The sequence below is a fragment of the Lycorma delicatula genome, chromosome 7 (genome assembly GCF_047948215.1).
Source record: "Lycorma delicatula isolate Av1 chromosome 7, ASM4794821v1, whole genome shotgun sequence".
NCBI classification, from domain to species: Eukaryota; Metazoa; Arthropoda; class Insecta; order Hemiptera; family Fulgoridae; genus Lycorma; species Lycorma delicatula.
Window position 1 is genome coordinate 7,377,958 of NC_134461.1, and position 13,900 is coordinate 7,391,857.

A 13,900-nucleotide genomic window follows, 5' to 3' on the forward strand; every position below is an offset into this window, starting at 1 on the left:
CTCGCGTACGAAATGAAAATCCGACCTACTACGGCGACGGTTATATAAACAGGAAAGGATAGGTCTGCGTCAACTTACAAGTAATATCTGACACAGCGGGTGTAATTACAAGTACCGATGCTTCTTCCGTGGTAGCAGCTCTTATAGTCGAATTTGGGGACAAAGTAGTATTTCGAAGGTATGGAAACATCTAATAGTACCGATTATCTTTTAAGAGATGACGGATACGGAATAAGACCGTAGTTAATGATCTCTTTCAAAATCTCCGCAGCAGGAAAGAAAAATTGTTCAAGAAAGAGCGGACGATTATCGAAAGAGTATATGGCCGAATAAAAACCAGTTTTACAACGAAGGAAAAATGTTTCGTACGAATGGAAAAGATAATGTCGCATATCGACTCTGTACTCTCGTGAAAATATCGTTTGAATAATCTAATAGTATCGGGGTGTGAAACACGAATATCAGATTATCTAAATATTTGAAAAAGTAACGATGCTCGTAAACTCGCTAACGAAAGTAAAATCGCTGTCCTAAAATAAAAATATTTTCCTATAATCGTATTCTTTTATTTCACGTAATCCTACTCCTTATTCCTAACTAATTCATTCACCAATGTATTTATTTAAAAATTAGCGACTGTCTAAAGTAACCTTCGAGTTTACTAGACGTTTGGTCACCGTACCGCTGAGAAAATACGAAAATGAAACTCTGACTGTGATATGCGATTGTAAATACAGAAAAAATAATAATAATAATCTTAATTCCACAAAATAAACAGATTACAAGTGAGAATAAAATTAGTTACAGCTATGAATTCTTAATTCAGAAGATTAGTAGTAAAAGTAAACAATTATTATTTAATCTTGTGGAACACTTCACGAAAATACTGAAACGGAAAAGTATTTACTTTGCGATGTAATAAATTCGATTTAACTATTCCGTATTTATTTTAGAGAATTTTAAATAGTTTTCCGTAACGACTGCTTTTTATTCACTTCACCCTTTTATGGTGAAAGTGTGTGTGGAAGAACAATGTGTTGTTATATTAAAGGATTTATTTTTTATTACAACTCCCTCTTTTGCTTTCCAAGTTAAAACGCGCATAATAAATAAATAGTTATCTCTAATGACATCGACGCTATATAAGTGTTATTATTTTCGAATAAGGACTGTAGAATAGTTGTTCCCGTTACACAAACGCATGAATACATTCTCAACCGAGATGTAATTTGGTGAATTCTTTATCGGGACTCTTTTAAAGGTTTCTTTTGTTTTTTAGTTTTAATTTTTTGCATATTTTTATTCCGTAAAGTGTTACACTAAATCATTTTAATTGTATAAACCGGTTTTTGTTAACGGAATGAATGTTATCTTAGATAGCTGTAGTCTTTATAGACCCAACCCACCGGGTTGGTCTAGTGGTTAACGCGTCTTCCCAAATCAGCTGATTTGGAAGTCGAGAGTTCCAGCGTTCAAGTCCTAGTAAGGCCAGTTATTTTTACGCGGACTTGAATACTAGATCGTGGATATCGGTGTTCTTTGGTGGTTGGGTTTCAATTAACCACACATCTCAGGAATGGTCGAACTGAGAATGTACAAGACTAACACATTTACTTACACTCATACATATCATCCTCATTCATCCTCTGAAGAATTATCTAAACGGTAGTTACCGGAGGCTAAACAGGAAAAAGAAAGTCTTTATAGACCCGTGTAGTCTTTGTAATTTTTTTTTACCCTTATCAAGGATTCTTCGACTTCTGACGTATTATAATAGCTTATACTTATGTACGTTAAATAAGCTTTATTTTATTGTAATTTTATCGCCAGTGAAATGTAATTATCTATCTTTTTTTATTTTGGCTTGATGATTTTTTTTAACCTTGAAGTTTGTGCGTCGGATATGGAACTGGAATTTTGTAACGCATGAAAAATGCCCTGTCTGATCGGGATTCGATCCCGGAGCTTCCGGATGAAAGGCCGAGACGCTACCGCTCCATCACGGAGATGGACAACATCTGTTATACGTATAACATTAGAAATTAGGCGGGTCTAAGGCCCGCCGCGAAAGTGTTATATGGTTTACGTATCGTTACACATGATTTTTTTAAATGTTTTTGCGAATTACAACTAAATAACGTTCATGGATTTAGCGTGCTAACAACAGAAACTTTTACGACGAAATCCTGAACATTTTTAGCTGTATCTTGAGTTGTGAATTTTAACGCGGCACTAATCCCATTGTTTTTCTTTTTTATCCCCAAAACACAAATATAATTTTTGATAAATCGTTCGTATCAAGAAGTATAAATGGTTCGAACGAATGAATCGTTCGAGCGCTGTGCCCAGCCGTCCGGCGCACCCCACGTGGTCCGCTCTGCGCCAATAGCAGCTAAAATAAAAATATGAGCACGTACATCAAACGAACAAGCCCGCGCAACTTTTTTATAGGAAAAAGATGATGAGTGATTCTACATTAATATTTTTTACATTTTGTCCTTGATTTCAACTACGATTTCTAATTTTTTTTTTAGAAATATTTGTTTCTTAGTCGTTCAGTTTGTTTTAAAGTACCGGTCTTTTTTGGAATAAACCCGCAATCTGTAAAACTATTACTAATACCTTTTACAGTCCAATCCGCTTAGGCGCGGGCGCGGCAGCTACTGCGGCGAAGGAGACGTGCTTTTTCACCTCCTCCTCCACCCGTTAAATAGACTTGTGGAGCTCGCCAAGAGCTTCACCCGTCACCGGCTTGAAGCCCCTTACTCCCTTCACTAACCGGTCGACCTTGCCGGACAACCGTGACACGACCGAATCCAAGGCAAGGTTGGCGCCCTGGAGTCCCTCACATTTAAGCGGCAGATCCGAGACCGACAACCGACATTCATTCAAATAGGAGTCAACCGACTGTCGAAGCTCCAACGCGACTCGACTCCTTTTTAAAAAGAAGATTTTCGACCGTTCTGGCCGCATCTCCTTGATTCGGCCCAAACTGTCTGACCCAAAGTTCACGTGCCGCACAGCAGCCTTCCCTACGGCAACGTACCGCTCAGGGCCGATCATCGCATCGGTGCATTCCTCTTCCCAGACCTCGCGGGAAGCCACCCTTCGGGATTGGCTTTCTCCCCATTGTCGCGCACTTCTTGTGCGGATCCGACCGCAGTCTTCCCCGCACAACTCGTGACAGAGGTTTAGGCCGGATTTTAAGGTAATCCGCAGCTCTACCCCGCTCCACTACCCCTGGGCGCTCCACTACCCCTGTGGAGACCTCCAAGACCTTTGCGGAGGACCGGGGGCTCGACGGAGACCTGCTGATTGACCTTTTCGACCGGAAGGGATCCCCGGCTACCAAGTCCTTTGCCAGACCGGCCAAGTCCTCCAAGCAACCTCCCCGGATTGCTCCATCGCAGCTTAAAAGAAAAAGCACCGACTGTGACGCTTGGCACTACGTACACCGCCTGAATGAATCTATCGCCTAACCTAAAGCGACGTGAGCGTTCAACAATTTCTTCCTCGAGGTGGGCCTTCTGTTCTCACGCGACCCGCTCGAGAAGTCAAAAGCTAAAAGCTCCTATATGACCACCGGCGAGGTCGAAGCGAAATCGCTTGCCGAACCTGCCAGAGGATCTGAAACTTTCCTTGGCCTCACGAACTACGAATATGAACACCGATATACAAAGGAAACGTCCTTATTTAGCCGACGGTAGCGCTACTGCAACACACTACTCCGCTGTTTTGTTTGCACTCCGCAGCAACGTAGGTCGACTAACCGCCGATCGTTTTACAGTGTCGATGACATGTATGTAAAACACAGTTCTTGCAGAAAATCGCACCGGTATTGCAAAGCAAATTTACAGTACGGGGCCGGTGGCCGAGAAGCGATTACACGCATCCGTATAAGATAAAAAAATTCTCCGAATGAGAGTTTTATCTACGCATCGTTCAGATATAACGATCGTACCGAGTAGAATACTGTCTGCGATCGCCTCTGTAAGTGTTTTCGCGGACCGGTCCGGCACACCATAAAAGAAACATTTGATCGCATTACTACGATTAAGAGTGTTAAAACCTAGTATCGGGGACATTCGATAAAACACCCACAAATACATTTTTTATTCATTTATCGAATTAAATAAATATATCGAAATATATTCTACCGTTTGGCTTAATTTGAGCATTTTAAAATTGATTTTGTTACGTATTGATATTATTACGTGTATCGATTATACCGTACATGTGGGTCTATTATTATAATGATGCGGGCGTTAGAATTGCCGATTAGCCTGGAATATTAGTATTATTATTATTTTTTTTTTATGAAGAAGATGCGGATATATATATATTCCAACATTTATTGAGTAAATGCACGGGTTAATTTCTGGTGGCATTTAAGTACTGCGGTTATTTAATATACATGAAATGGTGGTCATGGTAATCTTAGAGAGGGGAGGATGAAGAGAGTTAATTGGATGTAATGATGGTGATGATGGTATTTTAATGATAGCAATTTTAATAAAAATAAAAAAAATTGTCCGAGCGTTTATTATTTCCCATAATGGTGACTGATGCTATCCGGTATAGGGGTTAAGTGAGCAGGTCACGTTAAATTAAAGAAAGCGTTTCGCCGCTTATAACTTACAATTAATAATTGTCTTGCCCCTACTCTAGGGGCTAGAATCTAGAATAGGTTAAGATTGTGTGTCTGTGTGTGTGTGTATGTGTATGCGTGCATGCGTGCATAGAGGGGGAGAGGGAGGTTGTTGTAATCTACAAAATTGGCTGTATGTGTGTACATAGTTATATTAGTGAGCCAATAAAACGGCGATTTTTTAAAATTAAATTAAATTTTTTTACTTATACATTTAAATAACCGATTACAGTTTTTTTTCTTCTGGTTAGGGGAGTAATCCCATTTACTGACAGAGTGTCGTGCTCGATAACAGGTTCCGCAAATGTTACGGCGTATGTAGCCTGCGCCCTACCGACTAAATCTCCACCTTACCGGCCCCCCTCCCGAAGCCGGAAACCGCATTTAAGCATTAGTCTGCCCCAGGCGGTGCCTTCGAGCTCAGCGCGTTCAGAATCCCCGTGCATCATCACCGTCGCCCATCCGTGCAAATACGAACGAACGCCAGCTCTGCAGAGGGCTGTCTGTCCTCCCTTCGCTTTTCATTCCGGTATCCTTCATCTCACTTCTTGAGGTTTTCGGCTCTCTTCTGTGTTCTGCTGGACGGTCGGCACGTTATTATCGGGGAGCCTTGCCCCTCGTTTGAGGCGAGTCGGCCACGGCACCCGAGACGCGGTCGCATCCCGTTTCTTCTCGCTATATGTTCAGCCGTCCACCGTTACAAATTTCTCGATCCAAAAGGACGAAGGAAAAGGGATTCCCGCAGGGAAAAATGGAAATTCCTAGATGACTTACTGCGACGCTAGCGCTCCTTATGGTGATACGGGGTACTATCGACTCAGTATGCTCACTTAGCCGCTAATTTAGAGCATTTTTGGGGATGGGGTACTGTTTTACAAATATTGTTATTTTTAATCGTTAACAAATGCGCCTAAGAAAAATATGACCTTAATTAGGGGAAATCTCGAGATACCGAGGGTGACCTTGCTCTATAGCCTCGCCTTCTTGATCTTTTAAGTTGAAAATTTAACGGAGAAAATTAATAGAAATTTAATTAAAAATGTTATAGAAGTAATCTGACCAAGTTTTGTCAAAATCGGTCCAGTAGCTGTTGAAATATAAGGTGATTTAGGGGTCGTCACCGAACACACGTACATACGAACATTAACATCCGGAGAATTTCCATCCAGTGTTTTGGATTGTTCAGGTGTAAAAACGTCAAAATTCGATGAAAACCGCTTATGCCGAAATCGGAGCGATTACAATACTTTCCCTTCTAAAGGTGTGGTTTAGCGCTACCTACACGGGAAGGTAAAAGAACTAACACTACAAATTGGTAATTTATTTGACAGCATTTAACTGTACCTTAAAACATCAATATTACATCCTAAAGCGGTCACCGTTTTGACTCGTATTCTTCAAGTCGAATTTTTATGTTTTCGATGGTATTTTATAATTCTTGAAAATAAATTCTGATTCCATTAAAATGTCCTTATCGTTGACGGTTTACCGCAGGAAATTGAGCTTTCTCCTGCTCTCTTCTCGTTATACGTAAATCTCCTGTGAACTTGATCTAAAAAACACTAAATTTATTTGGTCTACAGACGATACAGTGTGATTTTTTCAGAAGAAAGTTTATACTTCACCTAATAACGGTCTATTAATGGCAACGAATAATTTGGGTCTGAACGGGAAGAAAACAAAATTTACGTATACGTTTAGCGTTTCCAAGAGTAGACGACCAAATTTAAATAGAATAAATTAGATTGCATACCGACTGCATTAATTTCTTAAACGATAAAATGTGTAATCGTCCGCGTTAGAAAAAGTAAACGTAATAAAATATTTTGGAATAATGGTAAATGAAAACCCGACGTGGAGTTATCATATAAACTATTTATGAAAAAAATTAAAGTACATATCCTATAAATTTTATAAAACGAAGAAAATTCTTAGCGACTCGGTATTATTTATAACGCTTTTATACAATCTTTCTGACAGGTGGAAAATTTGACTCGTTTAATGGAGTTATTTACACCGAAAAACTAATTATAGAAACAATACTAAATACACCAAGAACGCATTCGACTCGCTTGGTATATAAGACATCGATATCTTAACTATAAGACGACTGTTTCTTCCGAATATAATTAAATATTTTATAACTACCGTAATGAATTTGAATTACCGCAGACTGTATTTACAATGTAAGGAAGGACAATTGTAATCATTTCAGATACTATCGTAATTTCATCCTGTTAGAAGACATCAAATCTCTATAAATTCTATCCCTTCGACTTAAACGATTAATAAAATAGTTTTATACCCGTTATTATTAGGACTGGATTAAGGAAGGTTATTTTTTCCAACTCTATTTTATATTACCTAAGCTCAATTATAATTTCTCTTATTTACTTTTTGTATTCTATAATAGGTTAAATCTGTTGTTATAATTAATACTATCGTAATTTTAAGCTAGAAAAATGTACAATTAATTAAAAAATACCTATATACGAGAACGATTGCAACCTACAAACAAGTTTTTCTTGTGTCGATTGTTGGCTTGTAATTTTTTTTGTAACCTTTAGTAATGTCACGATAATTTTTTTTATTTATAATAAAGCGATTATTATTGACTATTTTAATCGTTATTATGGCAAATATAAATAAATTATAATACGACGTAACATACCGGCACTAATTCCAGTAACTTCAGATAATAACGCGCCAAGGAATATCACCGCATCTAAGATACGATCTTATTATGGAGATAAGGTTGCCTTCATAACATTTTATACGTTTAATAATTGCCACGACGCGTGAGCGTGCGACAGATCACCCTATCCTGTTGAAATCACGTGCCTGAATCGACTTAAGATTTATCTGCTTTGAGACGGCGTTGTTGTCCTTCGAAGAATTACGTTCGATTTTTCAAGTGAAATCGATCTCTTCAAAATTCTGCACCCAGATTTATTGGAACGGTCTGACGGTATCGCATCTTTCCGATGAATATTGAAATGGCGTCGAACCGTAAAATTATCGCCAGTTTTATTTTAATTGTAAACGCACGCTTTTCATCTACCCGATGCTTCATATCGATTAAATGCCGTACGAAACATATATATTTATATATGAATACAAAAATAAACTATATCAAATTAAAAAAGAGAAAATAATAAAATGAAATGAAAGTTAGGTAAAGTTTGCACTATCGCCTTTTTCAAACGGAAAAGGCGATACTAGTGTGCGATCGCGTGCGCATACGCATCGTCAACTAAATTAAATTTGCTCGTGGCACAAATAAACGTCTATTCAAATACAACAGTGTCCTCGCTGCGATAGTGATAATTTAGTCAACTATTGGCGTACATCAATATATCTGCGATAAAGCATTAAATGAGATAGCCCCAACTCGGTCTCTTCACCCTCGGCAACAGTGAAACGACAGTGACAACCGCACATTTTAATATCGTTTATTGCGCGTTAGAAATGTCATTGAAAATGTTTTCGGAATATTAACGCAAAAATTCAAAATTTATAACCGCCGAATTCAATAAGAACCCGGAAAATGTGGAAAATACAACTTTGGCAGTTTATATATTAGGTAATTTTATAAAAGTACCCGGTGGTCGAAAAAGAATTCCAGGATTTCAGGAATAAACGTAGTTTTTATTATGCAGCACTCATTGTATTTTACGCGTAATCTTGAAGCGATAACCATTAAGTTTTAGTCGGGTCATACTCCGCCAGATTGCAGCTCTGATGGTCTGTTCCACAGGATGCGCTGTTATGAGCTCGGGCCTCAGTACCGTGGCATCGTCTCAAGAGAAAACACAAATTGTGTGCCGTTCCGTTCGATAAAATTTTTGGGTCATTCTTACTTCCTTGTACGAAGTAATAGAAGTACTGTGAACGCGAAAAATTTAGGTTTTCAGATTTCAACGGAAATATCCATTTTGACCGTCCCTGAATCAATTTTGACTAGTTTCGGCGTAACGTTTGTACGTACGTATGTACCTCGCATAACTCTAAACGATTAGCCGTACATGTTGAAATTTTTGATTTAGGACTGTTGTAACATCTAGTTATCCACCTCCCCTTTTGATTGCAATCGACTGAACCAAAAGTGTCCAAAAAAAGCCCAAAAACAAAATATAGATTTTGGACTTTTCCTTAACTGCCGTAATACTCCCTCATTGAGAGCTTTTCAACGATATATCATAAGTGGTACTTATTTTCACTACTTCCAGAATTATAACCGAATAAAATTTTAATTAATCAAATTGTTGGATCTTAGGAGAAGACACATCATTTCGATCAGACTTCATCTTCTTTTTTTTCTTTTTTTTCTTAATTTAAATATATTGATCTATAAACGGCTTTGCTGTTCAGAACTCTGCAAATATCGAGTTACATTAAGATATAAAAAAACTTTAGTCTTTGTACTTTCATGGAATAAAACATATATATTTATAATTCTAAATGTATTAAGTAAATTAAATTTAAAACCGTGAATTTATTTTTTGGACTACCTGTATAGTGAATTTACGAACAAGTCCGAATAATTAGCTTTTAAAAACAATGATACTGAGCAAAAGGTTTCCGTTGCAGGAAGGACACTAAACACGAGATCCCTCTCGTACGAGAGAAATTTTTAAAAGTTACTTGAGAAGTTGAACGTATACCGCGGTAAGAACATCGTGCTTAAAAATCAGTTACTTATAACCGACTGTAAATAAATTGCTTTGTCAAATAATTTTACGAATCTGTACCGGACTAAATATTTGTTATTATAAAAAAAATCTGATGTAGATACCACGCGACTTCCTTGTACGCTTATTAAATTACATATACACATTTTTAAAAGTAGATAACATTTTATTTAACTAATAACTTCTGATTTGTTTTCATATTTTTTTTATTGCAATTATTGAATTATTATTTATTGTAAAATTTTTTACAATTTGAGTTTAATAGTTATTAATAAATCAGTGTATTTAAATAAAAAAAATTAAAAGAAAAAAGGAGATGAAATCTGATCCGAACCGATGTGCCTTCTCCTAAGATCCAAATATTTCATTAATTAAAATTTAATTTGGCTGTAACTCTGGAACCGATGAAAATAAGTACAGCTTACGATACATCGTTGAAAAGCTCTCGATGACGTCTTATTTCTGCAGTTTAGAAAAAGTCCAAAATCAAAGTTTTATGGATTTTTGGGCTTTTTTGGAGATTTTTGTTCCAGTCGATTGCAGTCAAAAGGGGTGGTAGTGTTAACTAGATGTTACAACAGTCTTAAATCCAAAATTTCAACATCCTACAGCTAATAATTTTTGAGTTATGCGAGATACATACGTACGTACAGACGTCATGCCGAAACTAGTCAAAATGGATTCAGAGATGGTCAAAATGGATATTCCGTTGAAATCTGAAAACCGAAATTTTTCGCGATTACTATACTTCGTTTACTTAGAACAATAAAATACGATACATATTTACCATTAGTTTTCATGTCGTTAGCTATCTCATTCCAAATTTTTTCTTTGTGTCTTATACGCATTATTTTTTATTTCCTAAATCATAAATTACAGGATGTTGCATTGTTGGTTCAGTCAAATCTTCGTTATTCATATTTATTAATAATGTTTTTGAATATAGTAAATAAATAAAATAAGTAATAAATATAGTCGATAATAATAAAACGCTTGAAAAATATATAATTTTTTAGGAATATATACAATTTAAAGATTATAATAACGCTATTTACAGTATTAACGATACTGAAAACCGAATAATGTAGTTTGAAATTAATTCTATTTCTTCCGTCTTCACCGTTCTCTGCATTTAACAGCACTACACGATATAGTCAAAGACCGGTTTGAACATGTCGATTCCAAAATGACACGACGATATTTTTTGCCACTGGCCTTGATGGAATTTCATCGCGCTGAAAGAATACGTCACTCTCTAGCACGTTATCGTTTCCCAGAATAAGTGAAACCTGTCGGTAATCCACTTCTGTTCACGTTATTGGTAATTCCCCACCTTTTTATCTCGTTCTTACTCGGATAATATTCCCTGCTAACTGTTACTCTCCAAAGATCTAAAATATGAGGCTCGCCTTAAAGTTGGTAGGTACAAAAATTTGTATTTACAATTTTTACGTAAAGATAAGTTTTGTACATTCAATTATCTGTGAACAATAAAATACATATATATTATTGCCGTTGTAAAATCGATTAATATATTATTACGCCTACCCGTTATTTATTTGTTGTTTTAATTCTTCGAAATCGAATTTACGTTTCCCTTACGTTATGCGCGTTCTGATAAATCAATAATCTCATTTTTTTATACTTTGGTAAATCGGTTTCCGGCCCTTAAGCGCATCAGCCGTTATTTTTCAGTACGATTTCTTAACCAGGCCAGATCTGTAAAAAAAAATTGCGTTTGAAATAGAAAATATTTCTAACCGTTAACAGGAAGTGTTAACGGTTATTTAACGAAGGTAGAACAAACGCATGACGGTGCAACGTATGGAAATCTGTCATCTCAGCGAAAAAATTGAAAACGGCTGGTGATGTAAACGTTTGACGAAACAGAATATGAAGCTATAGAAATGTTACAACGCGCCGTACGAACCGTGCGTGTCGCCTCTTCATCAAGAGGTTGTCTGCTCCAGGATAATGCGCGTCCCCGTATCACTTAAAATAACAGAACGATTGAAAACGTTTACATAAAAGGTATCGGACCGTCCAGATCCGGTATCATCTTTAAAAAGAAATAAAAAAAGTTATTTTAGCGAAAAACGCACGAAGGCCGATGACAATGTCTACCGGTTTGTTACCGATCGATTCAAGGAACAAACGGCAGGAGTTCTTCGACGATAACGGTATTACTACCCGTTAAATTAGATCCCCGAGCGCAAAAATATTCGGATGTTTATGGAATTTATGTTGAAAAATAATTTAAGAGATATTTTCATCATTAAAAACAAGGATTTCTGTGAAAATCGTTGTACATTTTTTGTATTTAAAAAAAAATAACCGTTATATTTTAGAAAAGATCGTTTCAAAACGAGTCGTGCATAAAGGTTTTACACTATTGGACCGTTTAGGTGCATCGTTTTAAATCCGTGTCAGGCAACCCACCGGGTTGGTCTAGTGGTGAACGCGTCTTTCCAAATCAGCTGATTTGGAAGTCGAGAGTTCCAGCGTTCAAGTCCTAGTAAGCCAGCTATTTTTACACGGACTTGAATACTAAATCGTGGATACCGGTGTTCTATGCCGGTTGGGTTTCAATTAACCACACATCTCATGAGACTGTACAAGACTACGCTTCATTCACACTCATACATATCATCCTCTGAAGTATTATCTAAACGGTAGTTACCGGAGGCTAAACAGGAAAAATAAAAAAAAAATCCGTGTCAGGCATGGCATTTTCACTCGCTACAACATCGCCATTTCATCCACATATTAGTAAAAAAAATTGTGTACGATAATTATTTCTTTAAATTGATCATTTCGTTGTACATTACCGATGAAATTCCACCATCCTTAAACGATATTTCAAAAATTTACTCTGTTTTTTTTAAGTACGTTGTTTAAATGAAATTGATTATTGCAATTATTTGCTGTTTTCTTTTGAAATTTTAGACCGGTTTTTTTTACAACGTTACGCTTGAAGTTTTCATACGTCTTATTCAAGTAAATTTTAATAAATTATAAATATTCTCGTGCGCTATTACGCGTGAGTTTTATTCCCGTCGGCTATATTCATCGATTCAACTCGACAGTCTTTTCCTGGTATTTTTTATTACTCTGTTTACGGGTTATGAGGGGATATAATCTTATAAATAACTATGTGTCACTTATAAATAATACCGTATCGCTTTACGGGAATAAAGTTTGTTAATTTCTGTTACTCGACGAAAGAAATATATAAGAATTGTTTTTATTCGGCTGTAGAAACGCAGTGTTTTTCTGTTTAATCCGATTCACCATAAATATGTGTATATTAATGTATCGCTTTAGATCACTGATTCCCAAGTTGTGCGCTGTGCCTTCCATCTACGCCTCCAAAACGGTCCATCAGGCACACCATTACGATTTACCATTGTTTTCTTCGAGTTCTTCTGACACCATCGACGGTAACTATTTATTATTTTTTATACGCCACGCCTCGGTCGCTGTATGCCAGCTACCTGTCCACCATTTAACAGCGCTTGGAGCTAGTTTGGCTGGTGGCCAGCCATTATCTCAAGGAAGGATTCCTACAACAGAGCTTAGGAGTCATTATTACATTACACAACCCTTAAATTAACGATGACGGTTGAACATAGCAACCTCATCGAGGAACTCCCACACGGTCCGACAATGCGGCTCTCGCCACAATGACTCGCCGTTTGTGAGCGGCCAAGTTTCCCCCGACCTCTAAGTTCCAGGGTGGCTCGATCTCTGGCCCCCCCAAGAGCAGGGCAGTCGAACATCATATGCACGTTCGACTGGACCTCCCCGCAGACACACAACTCATCAGCCACCAGGCGAAAGCGAAACAGATATTGGTTCAGGTTTACGCGGTTGGTGAGCACCCGGGCACCCGACGCCCTTAAAAACGAACTCGAGGCATACCATCCCCCCAGATCCTGTATAAAACTATACAAGGATCTTCCGTTAGTCGTGGTGTGCCATTCAAGCTGCCATGTCTCCATCGCGAGGCTCCATAGCCTCTTCCGCAGACGGGAGATGGGCAACTGTACGAAATTTTGTTCCGGTGCATTGTGATCACCGTTTCGCTCCGGTTCTGGCCCGGCTCGAAACCGGATCCCAAATGCCTCGGCCTCCCGACCTTTTCGCAACTTCCACATGACTGCTCGAACTTTCACCACTAAATATATTGGGAGAGCCTTTCCCATTACAGTAGTAGCCTCGTAGGAGGTTGTTTTAAATACACCAGTGCATACTAACATGGCTCTGCGCTGGGCACTCCTTAAATTTTGAAGCAGTGCTCTATTTCTTTCCAACCTATGCGCCCAAACTGGCGCCGCGTATGCGATCGTACTTTCGAAAACGCCTCGGTACACTAAGTACATTTGGCGGCGCGACAGCCCGTTATCCTTCCGAGCAATCCTCCTAAGCTTGTGCATCACAGAGACAGCGTCCGCCGCAACTTGCTTAATATGGTTACTAAAAAGCAACTTATCATCAAACAAAACACCTAGGTACTTATGAACCCTCACTCGGCTGATTACACAGCCATTATATTTAATAT

The 13,900-nt window shown here is 37.8% G+C and overlaps 1 protein-coding gene across 2 annotated transcripts in view; it reads left to right on the top strand.

Moving 5' to 3' along the window:
- Window positions 1-13,900, top strand: part of bdg (sodium-dependent transporter bedraggled) — a 219,154-nt gene that overhangs the window by 97,563 nt on the left and 107,691 nt on the right. The gene's annotated exons all lie outside the window — the stretch shown is intronic.